This window comes from Medicago sativa, chromosome 3 (genome assembly GCF_051527215.1).
Source record: "Medicago sativa cultivar Bolivia chromosome 3, Bolivia_mono, whole genome shotgun sequence".
In the NCBI taxonomy this organism is placed as follows: Eukaryota; Viridiplantae; Streptophyta; class Magnoliopsida; order Fabales; family Fabaceae; genus Medicago; species Medicago sativa.
In genome coordinates this window covers 60,105,721-60,119,487 of record NC_140751.1, presented here as the reverse complement: position 1 = coordinate 60,119,487, position 13,767 = coordinate 60,105,721, and the positions used below count along the sequence as shown (strand labels likewise).

The window sequence follows — 13,767 nt, the reverse complement described above, 5'->3', positions numbered from 1 at the left end:
CCACATCCATTTCTTATCATTCACTGATAGTAGGCAAACCACCTTCTGATCAGCCAGTTCAGAAAAATTGATTTTATAGACATTGTCAACTCTCTTTCCCTTGAACACAATGGATTTGTCTTCCTTGTTGATTACTGTACAGTTGGGTTTTTCAAAAAGCACATCATAACCATTATCACAAAATTGACTAATGCTCAAAAGGTTATGTTCAAGACCATCTACCAACCATACATTATTAATTGAGGTAGAGGAATTACCAATAGTTCCTGTACCTATGATCTTGCCTGACTGGTTGCCTCCAAATTTCACATTTCCTCCCTCTTTCATTGTTAGGCTGAGGAACATAGACTTGTCTCCTGTCATGTGTCTTGAGCAACCGCTGTCTAAGTACCATGATCTTTGCTTTGGCACTGCTCTTAGACATACCTACATCATTGACCTTTTTAGATTTAGGTACCCATTGTTCTATGGGTCCTGGAAGGTTAGTACTTAAGGCTTTACTCTTCACTTCTTGTACCTTGTGCTGTGAGTTGGGTTGCTTCTGATTAACCATCACCTTAGGTTTTGGTACTTCAGAAGCAGTAACTGTCTTCTTCTGAAACTTAGACTTCAGAACCCCAGATTTTGGTTTCACCAGACTCTGAGGAATAGGTTCTGATCTTTTCAGGATCCTGACCTTTGAAGTCTTGGAATTAGATTTGATCATAGCCTTTGACTTAGAGTTCTTTGGCTTTGAAGTAATCTTAGCCTTAGAACTAGAAGCTTCAGTTTCTGATTGAACAGTAGTTCCCAACTCAGCCCCTTCTGGTACAAAGAATGTTTTCAGACCTTCCTTGATGCATTCACAACAAGATTTTAGATTGGTTTTCTCAAGTTTCACTTCTGGAAAACCAATTCCTTTGCCATTGTTCTTGTAAATGCTATAAATCATAGAAGCTACTCTGCTTCTGTCAATGCCAGATATAATGAAATCTTCAAGAGCAATTTCATGGTTACTTAAAGGTTTTTCATTACACTTTTCTTGTAGCTTCTGACATAAGAACCTGAGCTGATCTTCATATGTTTTACACATGAAGTCAAAGCCCCTAAGTCCTTGTTCAGAAGCTTTCAGATCCAATAGAGTTGATTTTCGCTGTTGTACCAAATCAGCATATTTTTCTTTTAAATCCTTCAACTCATTGGTTCTTACTTCAAAATGTGTAAGAAGTTCTTTAAGTGACTCAACAAGTTCATTTCTGGGAATTTTGGAATATACCTCGTTTTCATCTTCTGAGTCTGAATCTGATCCAGCTTCTGAAGTTGCTGTTGCTACCAACCCAACAGCTACCTTTGCATCTTCATCAGCTTCCTCTTTATCAGATCCAGATTCACTACCCAAATCATCCCAGGTTGCCATTAAACTCTGCTTAATCTGCTTCTTGAGTTTGCTTGGTTTGAATGTAGACCTCTTTGACTTGTCCTTTGACTTTTCTCTTTGAAGATCAGGACATTCAGCAATGAAGTGTCCAGGCTTCTTACAGTTGAAGCATCCCTTCTGATCTTCTTTCTTTGAGCTTCTGGAGTTACCCCTTCTGGAGAGAAACTTTCTGTTCTTCTTGGCCAGATATTGAAGTCTGTTTGAGAGCATGGCCATTTCAGCAGCATCTGGTTCAGAATCTGAACTTGACTGTTCTTCCTCTTCAGATTCAACTACTTTGAGAGCTTTTGATGACTTGCCTTTGGATGGAAGAGCTATTGATTTACTCTTCTTAGTAGACTCATGTTCATTAAGACTTAACTCATGAACTTTGAGAGAACTAACAAGATCTTCGACACTTAAAGTGTTTAAATCTTTAGCTTCCTCAATGGCAGTCACCTTTGGTCTCCATCTGGCAGGTAAGCTTCTGAGTATCTTGCTTACATGATCAGAAGCAACATAGCTCTTCTTTAGAATTTGTAGCCCAGAAACTAAGGTTTGAAACCTTGAGTACATCTCCTCAATAGTTTCATCATCCTTCATCTTGAATAACTCATACTGATGTACGAGCAGGAGAGCCTTTGCTTCTTTGACCTTCTTGCTCCCTTCATAATTTGAACAGAGAGAAGCAAACATAGCTTTAGCAGTGGATTTGTCACTCATCTTCATATACTCTGCTTTGGGTATGGCAGTGACAAGAGCTCCTCTGATAATATGATGCTTCTTGTAGAGTTTCCTCAGTTCTGGAGTATGTTTCTTTCTATCCACAGCAGCTCCTTCTTCATCAAGGACTAAATCACCAACACCATCTTCCAGAATATCCCATAATTCTTCATCTAGGCTCATGATGTAACTGTAAAAATTGGTCTTCCACCAAGAGAACTCTTCAGCATCTCCATTGAACTTTGGCACTTTTCCAACACTGGTTTTCTTACTATCACTATAATCATGTGAGACATTTTTATAGCTAGTATCACCAGGACCAGTAGGAGGAGGAGTAGACATGTTTTTCTCAGATCTTTGACTGTTGCACGGTTAAGTGTTACACAACAAACCAGGCTCTGATACCAATTGAAGGTGAGAAAAACACAAGAAGGGGGGTTGAATTGTGTTTTAAAAAATTCTTCGTTTCTCCTAAAAACTGAACACACTGATCAGAAGCTAAGTGAGACAGCTTCTGAAGTGATAATCAGAATCTAAATGCAGCGGAATAAAATAGAGAGAGAGAAGAAGAACGACACAAAGCAATTATACTGGTTCCTTCCACAATCCGGAAGTAGTCCAGTCCCCCTTGCACTTCCAAGGAGATTTCACTATGAGTAATATCTGATTACAAATGCTCAAGCACAGAAGCAAGAGACTTCCTTTGCTCAAGCACACAAGCTAGAGACTTCCTTTGCTCAAGAACACAATCAAGAGACTTCCTGCTCAAGCACAACTGCAAGAGACTTCCTAACTAAACAAAATTACACAGAAAATTGTTTAAGGTTGAACACTTGATATACAATCAGAGGTGCTCTCAATACAAATCAGATACAGACTCAATGGACTTAAGAATTTCTAAGATATGACTTTTAGACACAGAAATTCTAAGTGAATGCAGAACAATTTCAGCAGAGATTTGGCACTTGTAAAAATGTTATGAGTCTTTCGTTTAGCGTTCTTGCATTACCAAATCTTTAGGTCTTCACTCCTTTATATAGAGGTGTGAAAGAGACGTTGTGAAATTGCCAGCACACCAAAGAGTCGTTGTTGAAGCTTGATCTTTCACCAATGATCTTTTGCCTGATTTGGTTGTTGTCCTATGAAGAACCAATTTGAAATACATTCCTTATCCAAAGGAACATATATGCAGGCGAGACCGTATTCTGGAGCTGTTTTCTTGTCTTGAAGCGTGGACACAAAACAGAGTAGTGGAGAACGTGGCTGTACAATTCGTACAATAGTACAATGTCAACGCTTTCGTCCAAATTGCAAGCACATGCCTTCAAACACCTTTGAAATGACCGTTGCAATGTTCCACTGATTTTCTGCTGTGTTTTCGAAACCAATAGACAGCTTTTGCAATGTATATTCTTCAATCTTTGAATGTTTTGCAAATCCAGTTGATCTTCAGCTTCTGGTGAAATGACTTCTGATGAGGCAGCTTCTGATGATGCAACTTCTGATGAAGCAGCTTCTGCAGCTTCTGATGGTGCAGCTTCTTCAGCTTCTGATGATGTGGCTTCTGGACCTCTTGTCTTCAGAAGCACTATTCTTCAGGAGCAGTATTTCTTCAGGAGCGCTTTGCCTTCAGAATCATCTAAGCTTCATTTTCTTTTGCTCTTTATTTGCTCATTCAGAACCAATGATGATGTAACTTTATAATTATGGTCCTGTACACTTGAACAAATATTAGCTAGTCCAATTTACAATTTTTAATACCTTGTTATCATCAAAACTCTTTAAGGTTCATTGTTAAACACATTTTGTTCCAACAAATTCCTCTCAAAACAAGTACATAAATATCATAGGAAGTTTGTAATAAATTACTTGTGTTGTATTTTAATATTAAAGCTTGTATTTTATTATTTTTTACTAAATTTTATATATATATATATATATTATCGAGCCAACTCATGAACCAACCGAGTCGAACTATATAAAGCTCAAGTTCAGCTCATTTATTTAACGAACTTAATTTTCAGCTCAAGTTCAGCTTGTTTGGTTCATGAACCAAGTTCAACGAGTTAATTGTCGAATCGAGTTCCGAACTATTGTCGAGTTGGTTCGGTTCATTGCCAGCCCTAGTTAAGAGTATTGTTGATTCTGAGGATCTTCCACTCAACATTTCAAGAGAAATGTTGCAGCAAAACAAGATCTTGAAGGTTATTCGTAAGAATTTGGTTAAGAAATGCTTGGAACTTTTCTTAGAAATTGCTGAGAACAAGGAAGATTATAACAAGTTCTATGAAGCTTTTTCTAGGCTTAATTACACTTTTGGCCCCCTAAGTATCCAAAAGTTGCGATTTTGGCCCCCTAAAAAAATAACTCTTTTTTGGCCCTAAGTTCACTTTTGGTTGCAATTTTGGCCCCCCAAGCCAATTTTGACCCAGTCAACAGACACGTGGGCGCCACGTGTGTAATTTTTTTTTATTTTATTTTATTTTTATTTTTTTAATTTATAAAAAATAAAAAAAATATTTTTGTAATTAAAAAAATGTTTTTTTATTACAGAAATAAAAATGTTTTTTTAATTACAAAAAAAATTAAAAAAAATCTTAAAATTAATAAAAAAATTGAAAAAAAAATATTATAAAATTCTGGAAAATTGAAAAATTAATAAAAAAATTGAAAAAAAATAAAAAAATTCTGGAAAATTGAAAAATTAATAAAAAATGATTAAAAAAATAAAATAGTCTAAAAAATTCTGAAAAAATAAAATTTCGAAATTTTCTGAAAAAAATTAAAATTCTGGAAAAATGAAATTTTCGAAATAAAAATTCTAAAAATGAAATTAAAATAATTTAAATTCTGGAAAAATTCTAATTAAAATTTTAATGAAAAATAAAAATTCTGGAAAATATTTAAAAAAAATTCGAAATTTTCGAAAAAATTAAAAAGATTAATCATTTTTTAAAAAATGAAATTTTTGAAATTTTCATTAGTATTTTTCGAAATCTCGAAATTTTCATTAGTATATATGTCGAGCTTAGGTTTTTTCAGTGTATTTTTCGAAACTTCTAAATTTTCATTAGTATTTTTTCCGGGAAAATTTTCATTAGTATTTTTTCCGGGAAATTTTCATTATGTGTATTCCGGTTTACAAAAAATTATGTGTATTCTGGTTTGTAAATACACAAAAAATTATGTGTATTCCGGTTTATAAATACACAAAAATTCCCGAAAAAAATACTAATGAAAATTTCAAAAAATTTTAAATATTTTCCGTATTTTCCAGAGTTTTCAATTTTTTCAATTTTCCAGAATTCCGTTTTTTTAAGAATTCCGTTTTCAAATTTTTCAGATATTTTCGAAATTTTTAAAATTTTTTAATACTAATGAATTTTCAATTTTTTTAATCATTTTTTATTTTTATTAATTTTTCCTGAATTTTTAATTTTTTCCGTATTTTTTCAATTATTTTTCATTTTTATTAATTTTTCAATTTTCCAGAATTTTTTAATATTTTTTTCAATTTTTTTATTAATTTTTCAATTTTCCAGAATTTTTTTAATATTTTTTTATTAATTTTTCAATTTTCCAGAATTTTTTAATATTTTTTTTCAATTTTTTTATTAATTTTTCATTTTTCCAAAATTTTTATTTATTTATTAATTACAAAATAAAAAATACAAAAAAACGTCCACGTCAGCGTTGACTGGGTCAAAATTGGGCTAGGGGGCCAAAATTGCAACCAAAAGTGAACTTAAGGGGCCAAAAAAGAGATATTTTTTTTAGGGGGCCAAAATCGCAACTTTTGGATACTTAGGGGGCTAAAAGTGTAATTAAACCCTTTTTCTTAGAATTTGAAGCTTGGCATCCATGAGGATTCCCAGAACAAGGGAAAAATTGTTGAACTTCTGAGGTATCACTCCACCAAGAGTGGTGATGAGCAGACAAGTCTCAAGGACTATGTTACAAGGATGAAGGAAGGGCAGAGTGATATCTACTACATCACTGGTGAAAGCAAGAAGGTTGTTGAGAATTCTCCATTCTTGGAGAAGTTGAAGAAGAAGGGTTATGAAGTACTTTTTATGGTGGATGCTATTGATGAGTATGCTATGGGTCAACTCAAGGAATTTGAGGGTAAGAAGTTTGTGTCTGCTACCAAGGAAGGTTTGAAACTTGAGGAAACTGAAGACGAGAAGAAAAAAAAGGAAGAGTTGAATGAGAAGTTTGACAATTTATGCAAGGTGATTAAGGAGGTTTTGGGTGGCAAGGTTGAGAAGGTTGTTGTGTCTGATCGTGTCGTTGATTCACCTTGTTGTCTTGTAACTGGTGAATATGGTTGGACTGCTAACATGGAAAGGATAATGAAAGCTCAGGCTTTAAGGGATAGCAGCATGGGTGGGTACATGTCAAGCAAGAAGACAATGGAGATCAACCCAGAGAATACCATCATGGAGGAGCTGAGGAAGAGAGCTGATGCTGATAGAAATGATAAATCTGTGAAGGACCTTGTTTTCTTGCTGTTTGAGACTGCTCTTCTCACTTCTGGGTTCAGCCTTGATGAGCCAAACACTTTTGGAAACAGGATTCACAGAATGTTGAAGCTTGGTTTGTGCATTGATGAGGATGTTTGTGAAGGCGATGCTGACATTCCACCATTGGAGGAAGATGATGCAGATGCTGAGGGAAGCAAGATGGAAGAGGTTGATTAAGTTGCAATTTATTATTAAGTAATATTTTCTGAGGGAATTTAGCTATTGTTGACGACTCTTTAGATTATTTTTGTTGTTGTTTGGCTATGTTTTGGTTATTTTTCCCTTGGATGTTTGTCGCAAGTTAGGTGTACTTTTTCTGGATTTAATCTCCATTTATTGCATGCATGATCTGGTTTCCGTAAATTTTCCTAAATTTTTTTTACTATCATGGATTGCACGCTAGAATATCTGATTCATTATTCTCTAGTGCATGGTACGCTAGAACATCTGAAGAACTTTCTTTATCTTCTCACTCATTTTCCCAACACCATTGTGGCTGTGAAGAATGTGTTTCATAGAAGACTGTGACCTTTTCCTGTAGAACTGTGAGCAATGTTTTATTTTTGCTAAATTTCCTAAATTGTACTCCCGAAAGACCTTTGAAATTCGTGTGAAGTAAAGTCCTCACTCTCTCTTGGGATTACTAGTGTCTCCACTAGTGGCCACCTTTCTTCAACGTTTTGAAAATGTTCATGTAATTTAATTGAAAACCATGACGTCGTTAAAAAAAAAAAAATCTACCAGACTTAAAAATAAGCTTTAACCATCACACAAGGTTAAGTCAAAAATAAAAACAAGAAGAAAAACATCACAAGGTAGAAGTAGAGAATTGACTCGAAGATTTTTTTATGAGAAATGATATTTGTACAACCATTTTTTGACAACTTTCTCTTTCATACTCACATTATACTCTTATTCTCTCTCTTCCTTTTTCTCTGTCCATTGTTTTTGACCAATGAAAAGAGAGAGAAAAGAAGTTGTCACAAGAGTTGTCTCAAGTAGATGTTCAAATATCACTACTCTTTTTTTATTTTATCTAGTCTAAGGTGTTTGCTGAAAAGAGGATATTAACTATCGGATTTTGCTTTCACATTATAGGTCATTGGAGCTTTTTCTTTTCTTAAAATCTCGAAGGTTTGACTGGGAGGTAAGTATAATATGGTTAGGTTAGAAATTATTTTAGTGAATATTTTGAACTTGGATTTTTACGGATCATTCATTTTTAACCGGGTTAGCTAACCATTTTATTTCATCACGCCACTTCTTTCCTGACTCAAGAAAATCCGTATATTGGTAAGGAGGAAGGGTAATAAGTCACCACAGAGAAGAAATAATGGTAGAATCTGCACAGGGGTACCTGTCTTGAAAGCAACTCTAAACACCAAACATGTGTTTGGAAATATCAACGGAAAAGCTACAAATTCTACGCATCTGAATTTTGAAAAATTAGGTTGAGTGTGTCAGCTTGTTGAAGTTAGACCTAATAGAATTTGTAGAGAACTAATTAAAATGTGGCATATGGAGTAATTTGATGAAATGCAAGTGTGATAAAAAGAAGGTCATCCTCACGGCGTAAAACAATTTTTCTTTCGTAGATGTAAAGGTTAATGAGATTTCTTTGCTCAACCATACAACTTCTAAAATCTAAGTTTAATAAAATAAAAAATAATTATGTTTTACACTTGATATACAATTAGAGGTGCAAGAAGTTTAAGTTTAGATGACTTCTGATACTTAAGAAATTCTAAGATATAAAAGTTTATTAAGAATTTCGCTAAATGTTTGTGCGCTATATAATTTGATAAAGTATGGGTACTTGTAAAATGATAGAAACCTTGTTTTCTTTCTTTAATTGCTCAAGTACTTATATAGGAGAGATTGAGAGACCCGTTGTTGAAAAAATGTTAGCGCATCAAATCAGTCCTTGAAAAGTTTGATTATAGACATTAAGATGTTGTCTCAAATAGATAATGTCGTTGAGTAGTCATTCAAAATTGATTTGCTTCTAATAGAATGATCTATTACATTCTCTGTCCTTTATTTTTTTTTGTTTGTCGTTGCACGTGATCAGAAGAAGACAAAATGTACTGTTTTTAATCTGAAAGTGACCTTTCTTCAAAAGACGACAAAATTAGTTAGAGTCTTCGGCTGCTGACATGGTCTTCTGATGCATCTATCTTTCATAATCTTCTTTCCTTCAGATGCTTCTGAACGAAAATTCTCTTATGATCAAGATGTTGATTTTCTGGTTGACCCTTTCTTCAAATCTTGTATCAAGTCTTAACAACTTCTCTTTTGCTTCAGATGCTATGCTATACATTCAGAGTCTTGATGTTCCAAAACCAAAACTTAACATAAGAGTTAGAATTCCGAAAAACAAATGAGTGACTAAATTGATTTTAGAACATAACACATGATCATCGCTAGAGAGAGGTTATACTACTCTTGGTGGTAGAGCTTCAAATATTTTTGTGAAAGAGCTAAAATAAATTATAAATGGTCAAGCGGTTAACATTATTGTTTTGTAGGATAAAATGTGTGGTTCAAATCTTAGATTTTGCATAAGAAAATAGAAGAGTTGTAAAATATAATTTTAAAAACAGTTTTCCTTTATATAAGGTATAAAGCCACGAATGTGTGGATGAAGTAATTTTTTTCAATATTACTTTTTTAAAGCCACGAATGTTTACAATTTTTTTTGGCTTAATTGCATTTTCTCCCTATCTTTTGCTAATTGTGCGATTTTGCACCCCCTCTTTTTTTTTGAGCGATTTTGCACCCCATCTTTTTGCCCCCTTTTTGATTTTGCATCCCATCTTTGTGTTCAATTGCACTTTTTCCCGCTTTTTTTTTGCTAATTGTGCGATTTTGCACTCCCTCTTCTTTTTTTGAGTGATTTTGCACCTTATCTTTTGCACCTTTCCCCCTCTTTTAATGATGATTTTGAACAAAACACAATTGACAAAAGATGGGGTGCAACATCGCTCATAAAAAAAAGGGGCTGCAAAATCGTCCAATTAGAAAAAGATAGGGGGAAGAGTGCAATTAAGCCTTTTTTTTTCTAAGCATTATTTATGTAGTACATATTAAAAATATTATTTATAATAAATTTTATAGAAGTTTTTTATAGTATTTTTTATTAAAAAAAGTAATTTTGACTATGGGCCAGTCCGTTTAGCCCGTGGCTCATGCAGGGCCGTGTCTCGAGTAGTTTTTGAAAGAATTTTGCTCTACACCCAGCACTTTTCCCTCGCGCCCTGCAACCATTCCAAAAATACCCCTGCGCTAGTTAACTAGCGCAAGTGTAAAAAAGTGTAAAAAAAGCGGGACTTAAATTTTACACTTGCGTGACTTAAGTCACGCTGCGTGAGTTAACTCACGCAGAAATTAATACTTACGTGAGTTAACTCACGCAGAAATTAATATTTACGTGAGTTAATTCACGCTGGTATTGTTTTTCATAGTAACCATCATCTTCTTCATTTTGTTTTATTTGTTTTTCTTCATCTGCAAAGTTGGTGTGCCATCAATATGCAAGCAACCACACCAAACTACTACAAATTTCACATGCAGCATAATTGTTTGTGGTCTTCATCTCCTCTACCCCACCCAAACCACCAACCAGAAACAAAAACAGTAAATAAAAATCTCATACAGTTTTCATCTCCCAAGTACACTCCAAGGAAAATGCCTTTCAAGTTGAGTAACGAAACAGTTAACAGAAAACAAAGGAAATTTGCTCTGCTATCACTATCGATTTTTAGTTTTAGCAGTGTAATTTGATGATAATTTTATTTTACCTGTCATAATTTTTTATCATTGTCAAGCAAAAAGGCAATGAAATTATTAAAGTAGGATAAGGATGTGTTAACAAAAGATCAAATGTAACACTAGATAAATGGTGCAGATTTTGGGATTCCAGAGCAAAAGAAGAGGTTATAAGATTTTTTTTTTTTTTAAAGCAATGCTAGTGTTAAGTTGAGGAAAATTGTAGACAAAGCAGAAAAAGTATATAACTTTTGAATAGAAATAACAAGCACAGATAAAGATCTGCGTGAGTTAACTCACGTAAGTATTAATTTCTGCGTGAGTTAACTCACGCAGCGTGACTTAAGTCACGCAAGTGTAAAATTTAAGTCCCGCTTTTTTACATTTTTTTACACTTGCGCTAGTTAACTAGCGCAGAGGTATTTTCGGAATGATTGCAGGGCACGAGCGAAAAGTGCTAGGTGTAGAGCAAAAATCTTTTTGAAAAGCTCATATTTCAACATAATTTTTTGATCAATTTGATAAAGCTCGAAGTCCGTTCGGGTCGACCTTAAACAGGTCGGGTAACCTATTTTAAGAGCTCTATATCTATTGGACCGAGATTTCCTACCATCATTGATTGCATAAGGATTTTTTTTTTTTTTTAAGAAGTGCTTGCATAAGGATTTAGATCTCAAACTTAAAAATTTGTTTGAGATCCGAACTGTCCGATTAACGGATGGAGAGAATTCAATTTCATACTATTAATCTATCGTCCTTTTGGCAAATTATCCTCCCGACAAAACGTATAATACAAATCTAGCGAAAGATAAAGAATATATTCTTTTCTCATTTCCTATTACAAAGAATATGTTCTTTTCTAAATTTTCGGTTACATCTTATTCTTTTTTTCTCTGAAAAAAGCTCTAAGTTCGTATACTTTCTGCGCTATCGCATTATATTCGCTAATCACAAATGCAATTATTCAACAAATTAGACATATAGAGTACATAAACAGAACATTTGCACACGACAAATACATTTCTACAAGGAATCTAATTCAAAGTTCAAACTCACTTGAACCATCTTTACTCTAGTAAGAATTCCACTATATAAATGATGAAATTTTCTACTAATTCAAGTGCCTCTTAACACCTCTAATAACTTCATAGCTACTCAAAATATTTGAAAAAATGATCAAAACATCACTTTTAGGGTTATTTTTGTTGATCTCCATCCTCACTTTTTCAGCTCATGAGATTATAGCCACACAACAAATTGAAGGTTTTAGTACTTCAAAGCAACAAAGGGAGCCTAAATGTAATGAAGGTTTATTTTATTTCTTTCTAATCTTCCTTTATTTTGAATATTAATATTTATTTTTGTTGGGTCATGCAGACATGTATGGTATGGTATTGGAATCAAACAAACCAATACCAAACACTCAAAAAACAAATCAAGGATTGCATGTTGTTCAACATGCAAAGGTGTCAAAGAGAGCAAAGACAGTTTATGGAGGAGCCAACAACGTGAAGAGTCCACATAAGGGAAAAAGTGGTGCAAGCACCAATTCAATCAAATCTTCATCCTTATTCATGGCTTCACTAAGCCTTCCAGCAATGATTCTGGTTGGTGGCTTCTTTTGATTCCAAGGCTTCAAGCTAGAGGCTTGCATGGTTTGTCAAAAGTATCCTTTTGATTTGTGGCATACACATACATATATAGTTGAATAGATAGATGTGTTGAAAATCAATATATAAGAGTACATTAGTAAAAAAAAAGTAATTAGTAATCTAAAATGATACTCCCTGGGTATCATAATATATGGATGTGTTTGATCATTTTTCACGAATTAAAGAAAGTATATGAATGAAATAAATTAATACTTTTACTACGTTATCTTTATCCAGTATTGATATATGTATCATTACTATAAATGCAAAATAAGGATTTAAAAAACCTATCTGACCAAGGTGCTAAACTTGTAATAAGATTAAGAGCACACGATCAACGTAAGAATGCATCATCTCAATATTCGTAGACTAAACTTTGAACTGCCGTTAAAATGATTAAGCGAATGCTTTAGAATATTCCATTCTTGTAGCAGCCACCGCTTCGGATCCTGCACCTCTGCAATTTCTGGCCCCATATTCTGGGTGTGCCGTGGGGGAATATTTCCGCGATAATGGAATGCACGCATTAATAATCTATGATGATCTTAGTAAATAGGCCGTGGCATATCGACAAATGTCATTATTGTTACGCCGACCACCAGGCCGTGAGGCTTTCCCAGACGATGTTTTCTATTTACATTCCCGGTATTCTTCAATATCCTGATCTCGAAATTGCGTAAGATAAAGAAGCTCTTCGTCGAATTAAAACAAGGGACTTTAATCACCTTGTTTCCAGCGGCAGGCTCCTTGAGAATTTGGTGAATTCTCCGTAAGAGCCGCGGGGGAGGAAGGCCAAAGGAAAGCCGATACGTCTCCAGCTTGTGTTTCAATGACGGGTAAGGCGGTCAAGCTACCTGCGCCTGTCTGGTCAGACCGTTTTGCGGCTCTTGCGCGACGACGCCGTCTGACCGGGCCGGGCTTGGACTTGGGTCGTGGGTGGGTCAAAAATAATATATATATTTTCTATCAATATTACGAAAGCGTTACGCATAACAATTGAATGTGTTACGATCCAAAACGCGTATGTTACGATCCAAAACGCGTATCAATATTATATATTTTCTATCAATATTACACGCGTATCAATATTATATATTTTCTATCAATATTACGAAAGCGTTACGCGTAACAATTGAATGTGTTACGATCCAAAACGCGTATCCAGAAACTTCCGGATATTTCCAATTAAGAAACAAAACGCGTTTGCTTAATGATTAAGCAGACTTAATCCCCAAGTCACGTGTAAAACGCGTTTGAAAAATTAATTAATTTTTCATTATACGAAAGCGTTACGCGTAACAATTGAATGTGTTACGATCCAAAACGCGTATCCAGAAACTTCCGGATATTTCCAATTAAGAAACAAAACGCGTTTGCTTAATGATTAAGCAGACTTAATCCCCAAGTCACGCGTAAAACGTGTTTGCTTAAGGATTAAGCAGACTTAATCCCCAAGTCACTCGTTTTTTTATTACGAACTCTGCCTATAAAAGGAGAGATCGCCCCACTCATTCTTCACACCAAATCTCACAATTATGCTTCATATGCGGTTTCTCTCTTCTCCCTCCGACTTGGTGTTAACGAGTTTCTTCTGCTTCTACTCCTTTCTGTCCCTTTCGGTTTCAATTAGAGCGGTTACGTACCGTATCGAGTGGCTTTGATCAAACGATTGAACCATACTTTGAGGTGTAATTCTCGAGCGACT

The 13,767-nt window shown here is 34.4% G+C and overlaps 1 pseudogene; it reads left to right on the top strand.

The window, feature by feature from the left end:
- Nucleotides 1-4,296: 4,296 nt before the first annotated feature.
- On the top strand, nt 4,297-6,921 carry LOC146938761 (heat shock protein 90-3 pseudogene; annotated as a pseudogene).
- The last annotated feature ends 6,846 nt before the right edge of the window (nt 6,922-13,767 follow it).